Source organism: Cygnus atratus, chromosome 1, assembly GCF_013377495.2.
Source record: "Cygnus atratus isolate AKBS03 ecotype Queensland, Australia chromosome 1, CAtr_DNAZoo_HiC_assembly, whole genome shotgun sequence".
NCBI classification, from domain to species: domain Eukaryota; kingdom Metazoa; phylum Chordata; class Aves; order Anseriformes; family Anatidae; genus Cygnus; species Cygnus atratus.
In genome coordinates, this window is record NC_066362.1 from 103,622,697 (window position 1) to 103,641,174 (window position 18,478).

Sequence of the window (18,478 nt, forward strand, 5' to 3'; positions counted from 1 at the left end):
AAAAGTCACTTCTTTGACTCAAAGGGGAAAGAAAATCATCTGATCATTAAAGCTTTCAGCACCAGGTTTTAGTGCTGGAGTGAAAACCCAGCGGAAACTACGCACCCTTCTAAAATAAATATTTCCTCTGCTGGAATTGCTGAGTATATCACAGATCAACAACCAGGAAGGCTTGCTTACTCATCCCTGTCATGTATTTCTGGAGTAGTTTTCTTTTCTTTCAATGCTACTGTGGAGTTCATCACTCTGGATGTCCTGGCTTGTGAGAAAGACAAGTACACTCAAAGTGTCAGAATAACCTACAGGACAATGATGCAAACAGAGCCAGAATTTTGGAGCACTTAAAAAATTGAATGAAAATAAATTTCCCTTTATCAGACAGACAAACATGGAGTTAAAACTTCTCACAGATGTGCTGCTACTAACTTAAAGCTAAAAGCATTTTGAACTAACCTTTGCATTCTCTCTCTACACTTTTTGTTTACTTTCTGCACTTTTGCTCAGTGGAAATAAAGCAGGGAGGACAATGTCACTTTCCAGCTTGCTTCTATTTTGTTTCTAATACTCTAGTGAAAGAGTCTTGTTTTAAAACTCTTTGCATATAAGGAAGACATTTTATTCATTGGTTACTTGTCCCTTACTTTCTATTTTCTCAGCTTTGGTTGCTCTTAAAGAATATTTGGGCCTAATTTATTAGTCATTTTCCTTTTCTGTATAGTATGGTGCATTTCTATGCTTGAATTTTGGTTTTCAGTAAGATCATGTGTTATCTACGGCAAGATGTACCTAAAGGCTCTAGCCACATTCCTAAAATATGTGGCACTGGGGACAGTAGACTCAGAATTATGTAGTGGCTTCATTTAAACAAGAATAGTTCAACGGGTTTCACACAGTTGTGTATAAAAGTCAATAGTACACTTGGTGGCAGTCCCTGCATTATTTGTTTTAAATCATATTCAATTTCATAGTGTTTCTACATTCTCCGTTTTCAATATCCAGCAGATTTTTGCATTGACAGGAAAATGTTGTGGAGAAAACCTGAGGTTTTTCTGTATGGGTTGGCATAGTTGTGGCTTCTGACCCTGGGGAGAGCTGTTTGAGCTAGGGATTATCCTATTAGATGGATGTTTCTAATAAAACTACCAGCAGCTGGAGAGTTTATCTGCATTATCATTGTGAGGTTTCAGAGCTAGCATCCCCCTGGATGTAAAAGGGGTAAATCCTGAATGTCATCATCTGTTTCAAACTTGCTACGGGTTCAAGGTACAGCTGAACTCCCACAATGACTGCAGCTGATCTGGGCTAGGGCTGCTCTGCTCCCTCATGCCCTGCTAATCCCTGCAACAACCCCCTTCAAAGAAGTGGATGGTTTTCTTCCAGTTTAGCAAGCCAGAACTTCTCCTTAGGGTGGGAAAAGTGGGCACCAGTGTTGGCACAAGTTAAAGGGCAAAAATGGATAGATAAGGGCAGGAGTGAGTCTGGGACCACAACAGCCCTTAAATGAGATTAACCAGGCTGGGTGGGAGCTGTGGCTCTTAGGGGAAATTGTACTTCAGGTGTATGCTCCCTCTCTTCCCCTTGCATTGCAGCTAGCTGTCGCGTGGCTGCCTCGTGAGTCACTTCCAGTGGCTTACCTGTCTGAAATCTGACTTGGCAGCAGCGAGGAACAGTTCCTTCACACCACAAAGTGACTTGGTGTATGTGGCATTGATGGCCACATCAAATAGAGGAGTGGGAAGAGAGGGTCTGGGCAGAGAGTGTCTAGGCAGTATCTCACTCTTGGTCTGGCTTGGCTGAAAGAGGAGCCTGCCTGCTAAAGGCACAGTTCCCCAAGGTACCAGGCATGGACTGCTCATCCATCTGGATGTCGGAGGAGCTTTAACTTGCTACAGCAGCAGAAACCTACCACAGCTGAGAAGCTTTCTGTTGAGTTATTGACTCACAGAAGCAAGAGTGGTAAGTGGTGGGGCACAAGGCTGGGAGAGCACATGGCTGGGGAATGCAGGAGGGAAGGAGGAGCAAGGCATAACAACAGCTGCCCTCCCCTCTGTAGTGGCTTGAGGTTCTGTGCTGTAGGTCTGAGCTTTCTGAATTAAAGATAAATGTTTTCATATATATTTTTTTAATTAAACGTTAAACAAAGCCTGTTCCTGCAATGCTAACTATCAGATTTCTTTGGCAATTTTGAATTGGCAGAGTGAATTTTGTGTAACATCACAGGTTTGTGCCTCACTTCTTTTGGAGTTTTTGATCCAATGCTAGGAGCCTTGGAGCTGTATTTGTTACATCACTAAGAAACACTGCAAGCTTTATAAAATCAAAGCTGAAGTTCAAGGCTTTGGTCACCTTCAAACATCACAGGATAGGCAACATCTACATTTAGACCACTGTAAAACAATCTTCTTTTCAGAGCTCCATAGATTTTAAAGACTTTTTAAAAAATTATTATTTTTTTAAGGCCTGGGCCCAGTTTCTGGCTGGGCTTGTTGTTTTTAAATTTAAGCAGGAGATGTTGCCTTTTGCTCTGCTGGCTAACTTGCATTTTGCTTCCTGGCAGGCTGATTGGCACAGGCCAACAGGGCAAGGCACTCTGTTATGGATTGTTCCATGGAACACTGCATTTCCCCACATGGTGGCAAATCTGTAAGCTCGTAGCTATGCTCACTCCAATTATTATCTACCCTAGGGAAGACTGGTGGCAAATTTGCTTGTAATAAGTAGTTTCTTTCTTCCTCTTGTCTTTTTTCTTAAAAGAGCTTGGTCCGTCTGTCAGGACAGTATATTCTTTCTATGTACCATTTTTTATGGGTCCAGAAGAAACTACTGACGGGAGCAGGCTGGATAACAAAATCTACATTGGAGCAGAATTGGGGCAGCGTTGGAAGAAGAGAGTACTATTTTTTTGAAAATATTTCTTTTGGCTGAAGCCATGCTCCACCAAGGCTGTAGCTGTCACCTGTCCTGGAAGACATCTCCTGGAGCAAGATTTAGGCACAGCTGGATCTGGCAGCTCTGGCAGCAGGTTGGCATGCTCCAAAGGCAGTGTGAGTACCCTGCAGCCACAGCTCCATGCCTCCTCTTTGCCCCCTCTTTGTTTTCCTGTTGCTGTGATTTATTGGGTTGGGTTATGTGTGTGCTTCTTGGCTGAGTGCAGCTAAGGTATGTAAACTGCTTTTTAACAGCTAATACGCACCCACACATACAGTTACTTAAAAACAACACAATATGATCAACAGTGAGTTACAGGAGATCAAGAAAGCATCAAGGGGTGAAAGTCACTGACTAGCTGGCCAAGTCCTGTGTGTGGCTAAGGCTCTGTTCATAATACACTGAGGGGAGAGCAAGCCTGGTAGAAAGGGAGGGGACAGTCTCTGTGAATGTAATGCATGTGTACTTTACTTGGAGTAAAGTACAACTAGGAGTTGGACTCAATGATCATTGTGGGTCCCTTCCAACTCAGATATTCTACTTTTTACAGAAATTTCAAAAATAAAATCACAGTGGTTAAATCTCCAGTAACATCTCCTTGTCCTGATTTGATCAATTTTAAACAAGACCTTTTTGTTTTGTTTTGTTTGTTTGTTCGTGTGGAGCAGAGAAGGGAAAATGACTACAAGAGGAGAAATTGTTATAGTTCTTTAGCTTCTCATTTTCTTTTATCAAAGCACAAGAAAGAACAGGGTGGGAGTTTTTAAGCATTGTCTGTGCTTTATTTGCCTTCCAGTGCTTGATGTGAACAGACTTACTCTGCAGTCTGTACTTGGAATTGTTCCTGGCTGTGCTCAATGCTTCTGGTTTCCAGGATGATCCTCACCACCCAGCCTAGGCACAGCATTGGAAGAAAAACATGGCTCTTCACAATTCAACTCTGCAGGTGAAGTTTTATTCCCCTTTCTCAGGAGGAAAATTTTCATTTCTCTGTCAACAAATGCTCCACTCTGCTAGGCTGATACTGAGGTCAGTCTGATTTAACTCAGAATATTAGAGGGAAAGAAAGAAAGAGAGAGAGAAAGAGAGAAAGAGCAAAGCTTGGCTGAGCACAAAGTCACCTGGATGAAAACCTTCAAGTGGTGCTTGGCCTTTATCCAAAACTCTCACGGTTGCTGCATTGCTTGGCTCCACTGCCTGGAAAGCCCTTGCAGGGGGAGCAGAGCATGGGGCCTACAGGTCTGTGTGCTCTTTCTATGAGAGGAGTCTGGTTATGCATTAGGTGGTGGCTTCTATCCTTCTCTCATTAGCACTGAGACCAAAGACATACTGTATGCATTTTCCAGCTTGAACATGTGCTAAGAAAAGCACTTCCATACCTCAGGTATGCATGTCTACCATCCTCTCACACAGAACTGATGGGTCCCCTCTGCCTTTTCCCAGCCTGAACCTTGGCACCTTGCCTGAACCTGCTAGGGGGAGAGCCAGGCACTTGTGGAGTTAGAGGCTTCAGATGGCAGTGCTTCAAAGCTGTGGTATGGGCAGGGACTTCCATGAGTCCCTGCTTACAACAGCTTGCCTTTCTCAGAAGTCCCCCTTTCCCCATCCCAAATATCTTCTACAAGATGGCAAACTCTAGGCTTCTGCTTGTGAAAAGTGGGGTCATTCATACTTTTGAGGTAATGGTGCAATTCTTGGGGATGGACCTGTGTTTTTTTTGGACACTTGTGTTTCTACAGCAAATACAATCCGTATCAGTCTGCCACAGCGTGAAATGTTCCTTGGAGAAAATAAATGAGAGGAGTCACTGCAGGTAGATGCAGGGCTGAAGGTGCAAGAATGTGCATTTGTCTCTGCTGCGCAGCCTGCTGTATTTGTCTTCATTGCAGGTGGGAGATTTTGTCATCACTGTGAAGCTTGCAGCCATTCCTAAGACCAGGCAGTGGCCTGGGCTGCAGAAAGCCAATAAAACTGACCTGTTAGTCTCAGGACTCACCTGGACTTGAGGTACTTTCTTTGTTTTCCCTGCACTGCCTTTGGTCCTGATTCCTTTATCCTGCTCCTCTCTGTTGCTGAAAACAATCAGCTGCTCAGGCCTGTTTTCATTGCAAACCACATCCTAACCACCCTCTTTTTCTTGCTCTTTTTACTTCTTCCCTCTCATTTTTATTTTCTCTTATGCACCACTTCTATATCCCCTTCTCATCTTTTCTCCACCTCCAGCAACGCCTTTGTCAGGGATTATTTTTCTAGTATAAAGCTATGAAATCACAACTTTCAGAAATTACATATATATTAAAAAAAAAGATGCAGGCTTAATAAAAGCTATGAGGTATCTAACTATGTGCCTAGGCACAGTGGTGACATACAAAAGGAAAAAGGCACATAAGTTCTGATAATCCTCCACAGAAGTTAAGCACGCAGCACAATTAATGTATTGTATTGTGCATTTTTATGGTGCATCTGTATCAGTGTCTGATACCCTCTGAGCATCTAAATACTTCTGAAAAGTGATGGCTGATGGGGTTAATTATCCATGTTCTCATAGCTTCACTTGTCCGCTGAACATTTTTCCCACACCTTCTCCCTCTTCATTGAGAATGAAAGTTCTCCAGGGCTGGGACTGCATCCTCCGGTGAGTTTGTACGGGCCTCAGGGCTTTTTCCAGACACTAACATGTTACAAATAAATGTGCATAGAAAGCCCGGTCTTACCAGTCAGACTTTCAGCTGTAGAAAGCCACCACCCCACAAGGGTCTTCTGCTAAAGGAATGTAAAATGAAAAGCAAACAACTATGGGTAATCATGCTGTTGGCTAAAATGTGTTACCAAAAATTACTGACGACAAACCTCAAAATTTGGTGATTCACTCAAGCACCCAAAAAGCACTTACAAGAAACCACATGACTTATTATGTTAGAGGTCAGGGATGGTTTCATATAGTCTATGCACGTAATTATGTAGCTTTGAAAAAGCAACCCTTGTCCTCTCAAGGTAGATAATAAACACTGCTGTAACTGAAAGAAGGCCATGCATTGCTTGGAAGAACAAACTCCTCCTCTTTGGCTCTTTCTCCTATTTATTTATTCATTGCACAGCATCTAACACAATAGTTGGCCAGGCAGCAAAAAAACTCAAACAGCACAGCATGAAACGTGGAAGGCCAGAATTGCCTCCTGCTTAAGTTGATTTTAGTGTAGCCGCTTTTCATGTGGGTCACTTCAACCATGATATGCACATGAGGGTGAAAGCTGACCCTAGGTTCCCAGCTGAAATTTAGCCACACAAACCAGATCTGTGGGATGATTATCAGAGGAGAGAGCCTGAGGAGCCTGTGCTGAGTTTTAAGTCATGTCCCCTCAAGGGAGGTGCAATGCCATAACCCCATCCTGCATGGCACAGCACTGATTCTGCCAGTTGAAACGCAGCTTTGAAAACATTAAGATGTTCACATTCACTCTGGTGGAGAGAAAAACTTGTCCAAATTTGAATGGGTCTGACTATTCCATAAGCCATGTAAAGCTATAAGCCATTATAACCATCACAGGAAGCTGCCAGTTCAGTTTATTTCAGCAAGATTTCAGTGCCTACGTACCTTTGAATAGCTGGAACAAAGCAACTGGGTTTCAATTTTCACAGTTTACCAAATGTGGTGTTGATGGTGAGCCGTATGGTGATGCTATATTTGTTTAAGGAACCTTCAGGCTGAATTTCCAGCCTCTCTCATCCTCTGAGTGCTGAGAGAGAGGAAAGGGGGAAGCTCTGAGGAAAACAAATGTTTCCTGAACTTTGAGTTTCTTTACTTTGATATATTACCAGATTTTTTTCTGTCATGTGACCAGTCCTCCTTTATAAACTTTGCTTTATCTCGGTGACATTTTGTGTCTAGAAAATGATTAAGCTGTCATATTTGGGGACTGGAAAGAGCAAAGGGCTGAAAGAGTTTGTTCTACCTGTCAAGTTACTCAGTTACAGCTGAGTCCCCTTGCAGACATGCATTTCCTCTGGCATATGCATGCACCGCGTGCTGGCCCCTGCCTGCTGCTCACACTGTAGGGGCTACAGATAGAAAAAATCTATATGTATAAATCTCTATGTATTAAAAATATATCACCAAAACAGGAGGACCGTGGGACTCAGCAAAGTTCCCTATTACTTATTAGCCAGCCAGTGGTCTGGCTTGTCTGTCTCTGTCCTTGGCAATAAAACAGAGATGAAAGGTAGCCGCTTATTTGGAGGCAGACTTAAAAGTACAGTAGCTATCTGAGGCCCTAGCCTTATCAAAGGCTGGGACAGCAATAACAGTACTACGTGGAGCAACAAGGACGTAGTAGGCTGGGCTGTCAAACAGTTACACCTTGTGCGCAAACAGCAGTTTCACATCCCCGTGGCCACTGAAAACACAGTTGGCAGCTGAAGATAGGCTACAGCAGATGGTGCCTGGTTGTGGTACCAGCCTCCTTCTCCAGGCTTGCACACACGCACACCAAGGCTGGGCACGGCATCGCCTCCTGAAGTGAGGGAACCTCTGCTGTAACCGGCTGGTGAAGTTCGAGGCTCCCAGGCAGAGCTTAGCCCCAGGCTCTTAGGGGAAGTTGACCAAAGCTGTCACAAACCTGCATCTGACAAACTGGGAGATCGTTTTGTACAAGCTTTCTTGCTTGTGATCCCACAGATCAGTGTCTGATTTGGCTGAAAGCAACCAGCAGTGAGAGCAGCCTTCTGTAGAGTTGTTAAAACTGTTGTCTCAAATTCTGGCAGGAGAGTTGTACACGGGAAGCTCCACGTTTATGTTTTAAGGGCAGCGGATATGCCCTTTCAGGGATGACCATTAGAGTTTTGAACCACAAGTACCCTGTGGAAGCCATAAGGAGTCCTGCTGGCCCTAGGGGAGAACTGCTGTGCTTAGCAGAGACCCACGTCAATGATTTGAACAAAAAGACAGGGCCTGTCTCAGGAAGAAATAGGCTGAGGTACTGAATCAGTCACTACAGGCTTTGTTTGCCTCATAAAGCAATTTTTAAAATTTACACATTCATTTCTATAATGCACTATGGTTAGATGTGTCTGATAAATTGTGTCTTGCAAAATACAAACAGCAAACACAGCAGAAAAGTCAGAAACAAGTGCTCCCCACAGCACTGTACCGCCGGGACAGTCACCCAAGAACACCCTGAAAAGCGAAGGCTGTCTGAGGAGCCCACGGGTCTGAAATTCAGCAGATGGATTTTGACAGTAAAGGTCAGAGACATGCATTAACAGGATATCATAGAGAAAGTGGGTGTGGTGGAAGGCAAACTGCTTCAAACCCACTGGGTAACCTGTGTCCAGATGTTGCAAGGCCTGGCGCTAACAAATAGCTCTTTCTGGAGCTTTGGTTCTTGCTCTCTGCTGTGAAATTACTAAGTGAAAATCATAAAGGCATTTTCTTTTTGTTGGATAAGTCAACTGAATATTTGGAATTGGAAGCACTGCAATGCAGTGTTCGTGCTGGAGTTTGAATGTTTCTTATTCCCAATTCCTCTCTCCAGATCAGTTTTTCCCCTAAAGAAAGGAAGCAGGAAGAAACCACAGCAAATCTGGTAAAGACACAACATGCACACCAAAGACACTGAAATGGCAATAGCAGCATAAAAATACGTTTGCCTTGAGTCACAAAAACCTCATTCGGAGAGCACACAATATCCAGATGTAGTTTCCTCAGAAGACTTCTTACAGTACCAGCAGAAGCAGGTGTGATACTGTTTTAAATGCTAATTTTGGTGCCAAACACACTTTTCTTCTGGAGAATAATAGTGATGTGCTGGGTGAATCTGGTAACAATCTGGTGAAAGTATCTTGATAAGTTCACAAGAGTTTTTAATAAAATAGTGGAGTATAAAAATGCCCTGTGAATTATCTCCCATCTCTGAGTGATGTTTCAGGTAACAAAAACTGGGGGTAGTAGGTTGCAAAAGAACTCCCAGGAAAAATCTCCAAATATGTTTTCTAAAAGCATGTGTTGGCCTTGCTTAGAAGCCTACCTGTACTGCACAGCTGATGTTTCTGGCAACCCTAGGAGTTGCTGGAACTAGGCTACACAGCATTATATGAAGTGGTTTGCTTCATTTCAGTACTGATAAGAAAATTCTTGGAAGTTGCTTAAGGGACAGTAACTATGGTGCTGATTTCTTTCATTTTGCTGCTCTGAAGCAGGGTTCTGAAGACAGACAATGTGATGGGAGAGGTGATGGTTACTGAGAAATCATCCCTATGTGTTTTCTCATTCTTAAGGGTAAATGAAGAAATTTGTTGAAAACTTAAGTTTGGAGCATTTTTTCCTATTCCTGTCTGTCATGTGGTCAACATTAATATTACAGACCATGGTTTTAAATCATTATTTAATTTGAAAATATCTGGGGTGGCAGGGAGAGAGGAGGAACATGAGAAATAAATCTGTAAATTACATCCAAAGTTGCTGAGTCCTATTTTCAGATGTCATGGGAAACCACATACTGTAATTCCTTTCATACATTGATCAATCTCTTTTTCAAATTGGGTAGAAAGTTCTCTCCTGCTGCTCCTCTTGAAAGCTCTTCCAAAAACTTCCTTCCTCTGATGGTTTGAAACATTCTTCTACTTCCTGCATATATTTCTCTAAGGGTAGCTTATACACATTGCTTTGAGCAAACATTGTCTTTAGTTTGAACAGCTCTTCTCTCTCCCATGTTTTCAGAAAGGAAAGTCATTAGCTAAATAAGCCATTTTCTGTTGGCTTTGCTATGTGAGATCATTTGTTCCATTTGTCTTAATTTCCTTTAATTTCCTTTGATAGAGCTAACTCAGTTGATCTTTCAGAAATTATCAATCTTATAATGGTTCCAATACTCAGGACCTACTTCTTTTTGAAAATTACTCCTTTTTTTCTCTTTCTGTGCAGCCACTCCATGTATACTTGCATTGAAGTCCTTTTCTGCATCTCTTCCAGTCTGAGTTCGTCAGCAATGGACTTGAGTGACCAGAGCTGCATTCAGCATGCAGGAAGACCTCTTAACAGTGCCTGCTACAGAAACTGTTATTACTCATTTGTAACTAATGACCTACCAATTTAGAGTAAAAATTCTCAAAATATATAGCTTTAAACTTTACAATGAATTATTACATACTATTATTAGCACCAGTTTTGGGCACAGTTTAACTGTTCCTGCCAGTTTTGGTGCACTGAGCTTCATCAAGTTTACTTTTGCTGTGGGTAAAACAATTTCCATACCGATGGATTTCCTCCCATTTATCATACTGCTTTTTTTACTGCCATGTTCAGTCTTAGCCAGGCTGAAGATAGCTGCAAAGAAAGTATACAGGCTTTAGACCACATTTAGGAGGTGCCTAATCTCTGCCTCATGTCCTCCCTCTTTATGCAACATCTGCTGCTAGTTTCAATGTTCTTTCATGCTTTAACTCAGCTCAGCTTGGAGAAAAATTCTCACTTTAATCTCTAAATGTTTTGAACTCCAAGTCTCTGCTTATTAGTCTATTTTTGCAGTCCTAGTAACTTATTTTGAATTGGTCCAGGGAGGTATGAATAAACTTGAAGACAGCAAGTGGAGAAAGAGTAGGAACATTACAAGTCGGACCTGTGTTAGGCTTACCTCCCTATTGCCTATGAGTAGATTTAGTACAGAGATGCCTGACTCCATTTCCCATGAGCAAATGGCAAGTCTATCTGTAATTCTGAGAACAGTGTGCTCCCAGTGAACACCTTTATGGTGAAAACAAACTAAAATAAAATTATCTCCAAGATTTTATTTTTCCTATCTTCAGCAGCAGAAACCTAGAGGCCTTTCACTGAAGTTACAGGAGTCACTGATTAAAACCGAGAGTGGGGGAGCCTAGCTACCAGTCCTTAGTGGTGATTTAGATGGGAAATTTGTCTGGTAACAATTCCACTGTTAAAAGGTCTCTGAGGTGGGGATCAAACCAACTCAGCACTGCAGATAACTGTCATGAGATAAAAAATAAGATGAATGAGTTTGTGTTTGTATAGCACTTGGACACAGAGTCCAATATAGATGTTAAATATTATTACTAAATACACGACTGCTCTGTCATGAGGAAATTTTTTTGCAAAAGCAACTGAATGGGTAAACTCAGAGACCTGGACAGGTCATGAAAAAAAATCATATCAATCAAACAGTACCCTTTCCTGGGCTACACCCTACTCTCCCTTAGTAATGTCACTTGGGAAAGATTTATACCCACATGCAGTGGCCATAGCAACAGGAATGATTACAAATATAAGAGCTCAGTTGTGCCAGGTGATCCCTAAGTTTCCATCACAGCAGGGAACCTCTAACACCCAGTTGTGGTCTTCCTTTCAGTGCCAGCTAGGGGCTTTGGCCTGTGGCTGCCCAGTGAAGAGGGTCCTGTACAGTCAGAGAGTTAAGGATGATGCCAAACCCCATGGGATTCTGGATATTCACCTACACAGCAGAAAGAGTCTTCCTGAGACATTGGCCTGGCTGATACATGTGTCCACCAAAACATTCAAGCCCTTTGGAACATGAGGACTTGCACGGTGACCAGCTGCTGGTCCCCGTCCTGGCTCTCCTCAGCCACCTCAGTGGAACGAGCACTTTGCAGTCACACCCTACGGGATGAGGAACAGCGTCAAGATCCGGCTCCTGGGAGATTCTCTGGACATGAGCAGCCTGCCTGCTTGCAGGGCAAGCTCCTACCCCTCCAGTGGCTGCTGTGCTCCGGTCAGCAGCACGGGGCAGGTGCTGGAGCAGAGGGAGTAGATCCACAGCTGTAGTCAGCCGAGCTGTGCAGAGGCTGAATGCCTTTGGAGATGGATCCATGAGCAGCCTCTGTGCTTGCAGAGTGTCGAGCCAAGCACTTTGCTGGCTGAGCTGCTCTGTGTATAAACTTTCCCATGATGATCTGGGCAGCTTTTCTTATTCCCTCAAGCACAAAGCTTGTAAATGGGACCAGTGCCACTAAGACAAATTTCTGTAGGCAGAAAGCAACAGATATGCTCAAAGTGACTTATTTACATTTACCAATGCAATTGTCTGTTCTGACAGTTAAGGAGTCATTACAGAGTCTCTCCCAGAACAGTCAGTTTAGCCAATGTTTCAGACATGTACAAGCAAAAGCAGGAGGATTACTAGTGGATGATCTGGGGTTCAATCACATATCCAAGGCACACGTCAGGATTCAGCCTTACTAAGGTTATTCTTGTGCATTGTGCTTTTATTGCATGTTTTCTTTCCCATCATGATTTTGTGCCATGGAAAGTTCTCACTGGAAGATTTGACACCCCGTGCATGTCTTCCCAAATGCAGAGAGATAAAAGGAAGGTTAAAAAGAAAGCAGTGGCATTGAAAATCATGGGTGTAGATTTTTAATACCAGGTAGGTACCCTTTGGTATACTATATTGCTGCAACACTGCAGAGAGGCATACTGAAAATGAGTACCAGGCTAATTGAGAACACAGGCCTAAAAATAGAGGTGTCTGGGAAGTGATGATTTTCCCACAGAAACATCAGGTTTTCATAAAAAAAAAAAAAAAAAAGGTTGTTTCAAGTATAACACCGAAAGGTTTTGAATTATTGCACTTAGATTTTATGTTCTTCTTTCTGACCAACACTGAAGATTTTTGTTGAAAAACATTTTTAACAAAAAACATTGCCTTCCTCAAGAAAACCACGGCTACTGACATAATAATTAAAAAGTCTTAAAAATTTTACATTCAACTGATATTTTTTTTCTGCTTATCTCTTTTTTTTTTTTTTTTTTCTATTTTCTATCCTCTGCTTCTCACATGCAACACACTGACTGGTACTCAGGTGGTAACACTAAAGTGGCTATTTAAGGTATCTATTTTTTAAAAATCTTAGGTGGTACTAAGGAAAACCAACACTTACTTCTTCCTTCTTAACTCAGGTCTTCTCCCACTGCTTTTTCTTTTTCTTCATATTTGCTAGTGCTTTTTTATTAGTAGTATTTATTTCTCTTGATTGAAACTTGTTGTCTTTCCTTATTGTATTAATTCCCTCTTTTTTTTTTTTTTTGTCCATCACTTAGGCATCTCTAATAATAGCTGTTCCTTCCTGATTCATTTTTTTTTCTTTCTGCCACCATATTTGTGCTTTAATTACCTTGCCTTCTCCTTAGATATTACGGTCTGCTGTCAATCTTACAGAACGTATTCCATAGGGCTTTAAAAAGGCTAACCAATTTTTCCTCATGATACTGCAAGTGCTCAATAAGACTTATTATATCCATTTTGCATGTGAAAAAAATACAGGCAGAAATAATGACTAGTGTGACCAAAGCCATGAAGCAACCTGTTGACAGAGCTGATGTCTGTTTCAGTCCATCCTTTAGTTAGCCTATTAAACCACTTTGCTCCCTTTGCTTTACTGCTGTGGTACTCTTTTAAACCTTCCTGGAAGCACTTTGACACTGGGCTCCTGCAAGCTTTAACCCCACGTTACTCTTTGTCTTCCATCTGTTGGAACTTGCCCTAAGAGCTCTTCACCATCTCTAGTTCACCAGCCAACAGCAGAAGCATCTTGCCCAGGGACTGCTCGGTCAGAAGCGCATCCTTTAGCATTTGGGGTCGCTACATGTGGTCATACATTGAGAAGTGCAGAAAAGTAGTTGTGAAGATCAAGGAATCTCCTTTCACCTTCTCTCTTCGAAGACATGGAAGGATACAGGTTTGAGTGCATGGGCCAGAGACATGTGAATACAATCTGGGGAACTGAAAGCAAATTGTCATTCCAGCAGAAAATTTCAGATATGGTAGGATGTTCTGGGCTGTTGTGAGAATAAGCAGTCTGCTCTTGAGAGGAGGAACAAGAATGGGTTAATAGACAGAGTTTTCATTTGTGCTGCTCAGGCTGAGTTTCAAATTCACTAACCTGAGTATTTTTCATGTGAGTTTGAGTTTCAGAATGAAAGCTTGCATAATGACAAGAGGCCCTGTGAGAAAAGAGAAGGACCTTGCCCCTGCTTCAGGCTGTGAAGGGTTAGTACTTGAAGACTGCAAATTACTTACATGTGCATGACGTGTGTAAGTTGAGGATTTTCTTTTTCTTTTTTTTTTTTATAATTTAAAACCAAAGTATGTTTCTGGGTCCAGTCTGCTGGGCATGCAAGTATACCATATCTAAGAAGATTTTTTCTTTGGAGGCTGAAGATGAGAAAAATCTGATAAATTTGGAATGCATATCCAAGCAAAACTTCCTAACTTCAAGGGGCCACTGTGATTCTTTTTTGTGTTAGGGCCATATGTTAAAGATAGACCTTCTATTTCTAGCTCAAGCTCAATTCTTACCACCCCAAATGTGTTCAGCATAGTTTCAAGGAAAAGATATAGGCTAAGCACAGTTCAGATGAAACATAGCATGGGTTTTGTGCTTTCCCTCTTCCTTTCTGTGAGGTTCAGACATTTCCAGAGGAGAGGGATGGGAGACAGATGTATTCCTATGCAATTGAATCCTTCTTCTGCATGGCACAAGCTTGGGCTCAGTGCAGCCCTCATGTAAGCCATGCTTGTGGAGGTGAGTATGCTGTTTATACCACAAATCAAACAACAAACCTCAGAAATAGAAACTTTACTGTGGGTTACCTTGACACGTTGGCATCCACAAGGCTTTTATTCTATGCCACCCAGCCTTGTCAGGGCTGCAGTCTTGTTAGCTCTTGTAAGCTAAGCATGTTTGGGCCTGAGTGGATAACCAGCAGAGAGAAGCCAGTGCTGGAGGAAGCAGGGCTGGTGACTCAGTGGGTAGCATTCTTCCCCCTGAGTCAGTGTTGAACTGACTGTGGTGCTAAGGGGGGCTGTTCTATGAACATTTCTGAATTTTGGACAAGACTGAGAAACCAAGCTCCTAACCACTTATGGCTTCTGAAACATCTCAGGTCTTTTCTCAGCAGCAGTGGCATTTACCCGGTATCCTGATCACATTCCAGCATGAAAAAATGTATTTCATTCACCCACAACTCACTCTGCTACTTCAGCGAAATTTATCTTCTCTACTACAGCACAATGCATTCATAAAGATATGCTGTATTTCATGTCACCTTCTGACTTTAATACTGGCCAAAATGGTTTGCACACACATGATGAAACTCTTTTTTATATGCCATTTTTCATATATCTCATGGGAAATCCTAGGTGTCCAGCCCATACACTCACAGTACTCCCTCAAATGTTAATCAGATATCTGCATAGGTGTAAAAGATATCACTTTCTACAAAGGCCAGTTTGTCTCAGGGCAAATAATATCAGGGAGTAGCTCTTGACTTCATCATGCCAAGACCTTTTGCCCCCTCAGTTCACAGTGAAGTGCAAGTATTACCTAGTGCTATGAAGGCAACAGCCTTCATCTAAAGGTTGCACATAGCTTCTCATGAAGCAGCGCGCCTAGTCCAAGTAGGTCCAGGTTCTCCTCTGTGTCCCATTGCCATTGCCATCCACTGCAAGAGTGATCTTCAAATGTGACCAACTCTGAAACGTTGTACTTGAGCCCACTTTGTACCTGCTTTGCTCCCTTGTCCTGGCTGACATGCCTGAATATATGTCTCCCAGTCATAGAGAAAGAAACCTTGTAAACCAGCACTGAAACACACACATTGCCTGATGCTTACTTTGTTTGGTATGTGATGACAGCTCTTTATAGGTGTCTGAGAAAAACAAATGAATGAAGAAGCAGTTCCTGGTGGCTTCTGCCAGCTGTTGACAATAACCAGTAATTTGCTTTTCCTGAAACAGACCTGATGCCTCTTGTGGATGATGTGATGCGTAGGTGTTGTGTCAATCAGTAAAAATTAAAAGTTGCTGAAGGGCAGGAACAGCAGCTGTGAGATTTCTTACTGCTATTTGTTCACAGGGAAATGGTATCAGACTCTGTTTAGTGGCTTGTGTGATTTAATGTCACATTTATCTCACATGCTTTAGCAGGGGCTTTCGCAAGCAGATTGATTTTAGACCCCAGCTTTTAAAGGTGTAAGATGAATGTTTCATTCATAAAAAACAAACTTGTGAAACCTTGTTTAGCATCTAAGCAGGTGGCCTGATTTGTAAAGTCTACAACTCAATTTTCTCTGTGGTAACAATTTTATTTTTCAACCCAAGTTAGTCTTCCCAGTTAGGTTTTGCTTAGAAATCACATGACTTAATAATTTTATAGTTCATGAACATACAGGACAAAAGATGAATGCACAAATGATTTCACTCCTCTTGTGGCAGGTAACCATGTTATGCAGTCCTCTTTACAACAACATCAATCTCATCTTACAGGTAGGTAGAATTCTTACCCTAGTGGCTCTGCTCCATCACCTGTGCCAGCACCTCATTGTTTTGATGATGGTGCATTCTGTTTTACATGCTCTTATCATCATTTGGAGGTGGGCAAGTTCTCCACACACCAAAAGGCTAGAAGCATGCTACTGTAACAGGAAGGATCAGATGTTTAGGTAAAGCATTTTCCCAACAGCATCAAGGAATGCTTGCTATCAGGGTTGCATGGTCTTGTGATGTACAGAAGCCCCAGCTGCATGGAAACCCTTCTCTGTATCAACATGATAATATTGTAAGAGTAGGTCTGTGTCCCCGAACTAGCTAGAACCCCCATCTTTTTCACATCAGCTCTTCCCCCTGAGCTACAAAAACCATGAGACTTGCAGTGAAATGCTGGGAAATGGCAAGGCTGGAGCCAGAGGTGACCAGCAGTTTTGGAAGTCAAACCCAGTAATTCAGTACTTCTGTGTCTATTAACTCTGTGCCTATTAACCTGTGTTAACCCTTTGTTAACCCTGTTAACAAAGCAAATTCTGTAGTTGGAGTGCGGTTGTCAAGCTTGGAATTCAGTAGCTTCCTCTGCAGCAGCTGGTAGGGTTCTCTTCAGGAAAGGGAAGCAGCACATGCTACAGTGGTACGCCCCAGGCTCCTCTACAGCAATGTCTATTAGCAAACATCTCCAGTGCTAAGCAAGCAGGGAGAGAGGAAAGCTGTGCTTCCTTCCTGCAGCAGACATGTCAAGTACATCGGGAAAACCATCATGTATGAAAGTAATGAAATAGCTATGTATAATCAATCCTAAGATGTAACTGAGAGTTTCTCTTCTGTTTGAAATGACTTCACTATGAGGTCTGGTTAAAATGTTTCTGTTGAGATTACTCTTCAGGAGGAAGAGGAATTTCAAGCAGAGTGGACTTGGTGAAAACCACCTTCATGCTTCAGAATATTTAGACACTTCACTGAAATACACAAGTGTCTCTAACAAAATAATGCATTCCGTGCAACTTTTGTTCTAACAAAGCATATGAGAAATTCTACCGTAGATACACCAAGATGTCTAGGATTGCCATGTTGCTTTCCCTTCACAATAACTTCTCTTAAACCACCATGTATCACTAGTCTAATCGTGATCTACAACCAGTAGTGGAGAAAGGGCACACAAGGCATTCAGAATTACATTGTTATAATATGGCCAATCTACCTCATTTTGTATTTCATTTATTGGGCAATGTAGTTGAGGTTTTGGCTTTCAGTCAAAACCAAGAATTTTCCCAAGAGAATAAGTGGATGAGGAATCAAAGAAACCCCACCAAATGACCAAAACATCTCCCAAACACCATTTTCCACTATTCATATTTTAAGGAATTAAACACGGTTTTAGTGCAAGGAGTAACTGTACTCTAGCCCTAGGGTTATGAACTGGATAAGCTATTAGGAATTTTCCATTTCTAACTGATTGTGATCTCACATCAGTGTAACTCTGCTCACTTTAATGGAATTACTTCAGAATTACTCTGATGTGAAAGGAGAATAAGGTCCTGTGATTCTATAACAACTCACAGTAAGCTGTTCACATATACCTCCAAGAGGAGGAGCTTTTAAGAAAATATAGTGGAATTTAGAACCCAGTTTTCATCAGTTCATTTAATCAGTTTACTTTGGTCTACTGATCACTTCTGCTGCTTTGCATGTGATTGTCCTTATAAGTGAGGTCAGGTTTATAGGGAAAAAAAAATATCCTTTATAAAACCAGCTGATATTAATAGAAGAAAATGGACAAGTTATTGGGTACTCCATGACCTACAAATGTTCATATAATTTTTGTAAACACAATGTTTTACCTATAATTAAACATTTATTATTCCAGGTTATAGTTTCTAAGGAAAGGTAGATTGCAGTTAAAAGACCACAAGACAGATCTTAATTATTCCTGCTTCTGTCAAGAGGAAACTAATGCTTACCTGGCTGTCATGACAAGTCATTCTTTAAGGATTGTAGAAACACTCCAAGATCCACACTTAGAATATGACATATGGTTCTAATCCAGCTAAATACCTAAGCCTGTGCTTAGCTTTAAGCACTGTGAGTAGTCTCACTGAGGGGATGAGCGTGCTTATATACTTTGGGACAGTGTGGGTCGTGTGCTCCTTCTTCTTCTATTACAGATCCCCTGAAAATCCTAAGAGGATCTGTTGATCTGCTCTTCCCTTGTGCTCCCTTTGCCTTACCCCAAAAGGAACTTCTTAAACATTGTATTA